At 38.6% G+C, this 5,000-nt stretch overlaps 1 protein-coding gene and 1 long non-coding RNA gene across 3 annotated transcripts in view; both read right to left on the bottom strand.

Moving 5' to 3' along the window:
- Positions 1–5,000, bottom strand: part of LOC144959462 (uncharacterized) — a 382,226-nt gene that overhangs the window by 34,089 nt on the left and 343,137 nt on the right. The window lies entirely within an intron of this gene.
- Positions 3,374–4,990, bottom strand: LOC144959672 (uncharacterized). The gene is made up of 2 exons (XR_013642646.1): positions 4,059–4,990; positions 3,374–3,702 (listed from the first exon to the last, which is right to left on the bottom strand). It is a non-coding gene; the product is annotated as an uncharacterized LOC144959672 (long non-coding RNA).

The raw sequence follows: 5,000 nt of genomic DNA, 5'->3' as shown, positions 1-5,000 counted from the left end.
GCAATGTTATGAGCATCTTAGCCAAGCGCATACTGTTTATTGATTTCAAAGATTCGAGTGATTGTTGCGATTTGTTCACTCGCAATAATCATCAAGCCCTTTGAAATTTTGTTTCAAATTCAGTTGTCCATACTTTGATATTGGATGTGACGGGCACGGTCAAGAGACGCAATCATGGATAAACGCAATACCAAAATAAACGGATCCCCTTCTCTCTCTCTCCCCTCTCCCGCCACCCCCACTCCCCTGCCTGTTCCTTTCCGACTCGTCTTCCACAGCCTGGATTGGCTAACGTAGGAGATAACCGATGTATATCATTAGGGTATATTAATTACACGATTAAGTCCCTTGTCTGTTCGTATCCGTCTCGTCTTCCACAGCCTGGATTGGCTAACGTAGGAGATGACCGATGTATATCATTAGGGTATATTAATGATATGATTAAGTCCCTTGCCTGTTCGTATCCGTCTCGTCTTTCACAGCTGGAATCGGATAACGTAAGAGATAACCGATGTATATCATTAGGGTATATTAATTACACGATTAAGTCCCTTGCCTGTTCGCATCCGCCTCGTCTTTCAAAGCTTGAATTAGATAACGTAGGAGATAACCGATGTAGATAATTAAGGTACATTAATTATATGATTAAGTCCCTTGCCTAGTATGAAGTTTGTTGTGAAATATTTTATTTGAAGAACTCATGTAAATCAAACATTTGCTATGCAGTCTAGTGGTATGACACTCGCTTTCGGATCGGAAGGTCCTGGGTTTGAGCCTCGCTAGGCGCATAGTTGTAGAAGGCTCTTTACACACATTTCTCACCCTTTACTCAGGTGTAAAACGAATATTTTTGTGTTCGTGGATAGCTCATACGGTAGAGTCATGCTCTCACCGGCCAGGCGGAGCTGTCGCAGGTTCAAACCCCACCACCGTCGCGAAAATTTTTGTCTCTATTGTCTTCTGGCACTTTTCTACTCACTTCATCTCTTGTTGTTACCAACATAAGTGCCTGCTCCACTCACTTTTCTGAATTAAAAATTCACCCCATATACCGGAGAATACTCAATGTCTCAATCGTTTCTATGTTATATGTTTGTGTTGAGAATATTGGCTATTAAGCTTAACTGCTGGCCAGGTAACTTCGCGATGGTTTTGTGGCGAACCCGCGGACTCCAGAAGTCGATGAGAGAGAGAGAGAGAGAGAGAGAGAGAGAGAGAGAGAGAGAGAGAGAGAGAGAGAGAGAGAGAGAGAGAGCTCTAGAAATGACCTGAGTTTGATACAAATATTTTTGTGTTCGTGGATAGCTTATACGGTAGAGTCACGCTCTCACCGGCCAGGCGGAGTTGTCGTACCAATAAGGTCGCAGGTTCATACCCCACCACCGCCGCGAAATTTTTTATTCTCTTTTGTCTTCTGGCACTTTTCTACTCATTTCATCTCTTGTTGTTACCAACATAAGTGCCTGCCCCACTCACTTTTCTGATGAAAAACGTTAACAGCGTTGTCTCTCTCGAATGAAATTGTAATATCACCTAACAGGCGTCATGCCAAGTCCTAAATGTTAAATTATGGTGCTGTTGTCCAGAGACCCATTGCAAAGCGCTTTGAGCACGTTAAGTGGTTAGTGCTCTATATAAAAGTTCATTTAAAAAAATGATTTTTCTACATTACCCTCGTTGCCTAAGGTGTGAACCCGTCAAAGGGAAAGAATGATCAAGAACAAGAACAAAAATCAAAAGTAATCGTAATAATAACTAGGATAGCAAATAATTTTAAAAACGGATTTGGCTCGCCGAGACTGTGATATTTGTATTTTCTTATTTCTCGTGTTTTTCTCCTTCTTCTTCTTCTTCTTCTTCTTCTTCTTCTTCTTCTTCTTCTTCTTCTTCTTCTTCTTCTTCTTCTTCTTCTTCTTCTTCTTCTTCTTCTTCTTCTTCTTCTTCTTCTTCTTCTTCTTCTTCTCTTCTTCTTCTTCTTCTACTTCTTCTTCTTCTTCTTCTTCTTCTTCTTCTTCTTCCTCTTCTTCTTCTTCTTCTTCTTCTTCTTCTTCTTCTTCTTCTTCTTCTTCTTCTTCTTCTTCTTCAAGTACCAAGTCTGTGTCGGACATCAGTGATCATGGTACGCCATGCATCTCTCACCCAGCTTTTCAAACTATTCAAATATGTTGTGGGTTTTTTTGGTCTTTCCTGTGAGAGCAATATGTTCAATACATTTATGTCGATTTAGGTGCCCTAAAAATTACATTTGCCTTGTTCTTTTTGTACGGATTTAATTTCAGCTTGCTCCAATACTTCTTCATTAGTTTTTTTTCTCTATACATCCGATTCTTAACATCCTTCTAAGAAACCGCATCTCTTCTGCCTCCAGTTTCACGCTAATGTCTTCTGTAATTGTCCAACTTTCACAGCCATAAAATAATACTGACCATACATAGGCCTTCAAACCCCTATGTTTTGTTGTCATTTAGATATTGTGGTTTTTGAAAATTAGACATTTTATTAAAACTACATTTAGCTATTGCAGTTCCTTGTTTAATTTCGTGTTTTCTCTACGTCCCTTATCGTGCTGCTATCTGGTCTTGTGGAATGACGCTCGCTTTCGGATCGGAAGGTTCTGGGTTCGAGCCTCGCACTGCGCATAATTGAGTCCTTGGAAAAGACTCTTTACTCACATTTTTTCACCGTACTCAGGAGCAAAATAAGTACTTGGCCCCTTGTGTGGAATTGCCTGCCCAGAAGGATAAGAGAAGCAACATCTATTGATCAATTTAAATCATTATAAAGCACTACCTTTTCACCGTTACATGTTCATGATACAGATCCGATATTACATATATTACTGCTATTGATGTCATTGTGATATACGCGTTCCATGAAGTCGTGTTACCCAATCGTTAACTCTGTATTATGGCGATGCAAGTACCCCAGTAAATCTATTTTTTTTCTTGGGGGAGCGAGGGGGGGGGGGGGCGGGGGGATACAAGGAAAGCACAACACAGCCCTTTGTGCCCAAGTAAAGTGCTTAACGATTGCTCTTTGTGATTTAAAAAAGACATACGTCCACTCAAGACAAATTGAGAACGTGTAAGTGTAACCTGGTATTTAGGGTGGAGGTTTAATTTTGATTAAGAAAAATTATGTGATAATTCGATAAACCCCCTCGATCGTTTTACATAGGTTGTCAGCTCCTGTATTCACAGTATCGCCCTATTAATAACAATAAACATTTAATAGAGGTCTGCAAATCCTATGATTTCCGCGTTACATATTACATGAAAATATCAAACATCAATGATTAATGGCTCGTATAGCTGTCTCAGGATATAACCTTCACAATACAATAAGTAATGAATAAAAAAACAAAAACAGGCACTTGTTTCACTTATAATTGACAATAAAAGTAAGTCGGACTTATTTTGTTTTGAATATAAATGTACGTATTTACATATTTTTATTGTTTATTGGGAGCTTAATAAAACCACATTATATAATTTTTTTGGTGAATCTTATGTTAGAGACAGCTATGGTGCTTTGCTGGACTGGCCATCTCTCAGGTCGTGATTGTAGGTTGCCTTTTGATGCAATGGTGTGAGGTTGGACTGATCCTCCTGTGTCCATACTATGAGGAGATTGAAATCTGGTTCGATGTCATAAATATAAAGAGGACATCAGATTTCTCCGTGTTAAACTGCCTTGTCCTATCTGCGGGAATTGTGTATATCATAGTAAAATTGTCTAATACGTGAACGTTATAAGTATAGACTCATGAATATTATAAGTAATATAATTATAATGCTATCGCCCAGATAGCATGAAGTAAACACATGATAGATACTTCGGCTTCATGAATTACCAGACTACGCTAGATAATAAACAAAAGTAGATAAACAAAGATATTGTAATGTATGATCAAATTACATGTATCCAAGTCATAATGATAACATGCATATCAGCATCATAGGTTTATATGAATATATATAAGGGAAGGTTGTTGACATATATATAGTCTGTAGATCAGAAATGATTTTAAGAAAATTAAATCACTGTATTTCACTCACCCTATCTCAATTAAAATTACACCACTAAACAGAATAGAATCACGTCCTTCCTGGAACATTTTTCAAGTGGAAGAGTATGAGTATGATTCGTTGCAGGGTACGGTTTTTTACAAGGTTCTGCGAACAGGATTTCATTCCCCTGTGTTCTTGTTTTACGAAGATATGGTGGTGGTGGGCGTGTCTCTACGTGTTCACACTTAATTTTCCATTGTCCGATATTGGCTGAATGTGAGCGACGCGGGTGGGTTATGGGTTTTCTCATGTGTGAAGTTGGCAACCTCGCTACGGGAGGTAATTACGTGTTAAAACCCAGTTAACACATGCCTTCTGTCATCGGAATGGTCGGTAATATGCCATGTTGATATTTCACTTGTAATATTACCCCTGTGACAAATAAAAATTGGCTATGATCAATTTCAAAATTTGTATGCGAACTGGATATGTTCCGTGTCCATGTTTACTTGCGAAGTATTATTATCCTCTATTGTTTGTTAGTCACATTTTTGAAGTTTTGTTTGTTGGGCGACTGAAGGGAGATAATTCACTTTATGAAAAATCTCAAAGCTTGAAGGTCTGACCAATTAACCAGTAGGTTTTATCCAATCAAAACATGGAATTTGTCACACACCATCATACGTGCTCGGACAAACATGTATAGTGATTTATAAACAATAACGTGAATGAGGCCATGTCACTTCTTGGGGTGGAATTCACTTTTTCTATTTGCCTCTCAGCACTGCAATTTATTAAGATCTTGCTGTAATTTGACAGTATTTGTCATCTGTTTTTATTTCTCTCTAACAGAGGCTGTCATCTGCGAAATTTCATCGTGGATTTCGAATGTAGTCCCTATGACGTGTCACTGATGCAAATGATAGAAAGGAATGGCCCGAGAACAGTGCCTTGGGGTACTCCTTACTCAACATTTGTTATTACAATACT

Source organism: Berghia stephanieae, chromosome 14 (assembly GCF_034508935.2).
Source record: "Berghia stephanieae isolate SIO BIC M18660-M18661 chromosome 14, UCSD_Bste_1.3, whole genome shotgun sequence".
NCBI lineage: Eukaryota > Metazoa > Mollusca > Gastropoda > Nudibranchia > Aeolidiidae > Berghia > Berghia stephanieae.
This window is presented reverse-complemented; position numbering and strand designations above follow the sequence as displayed.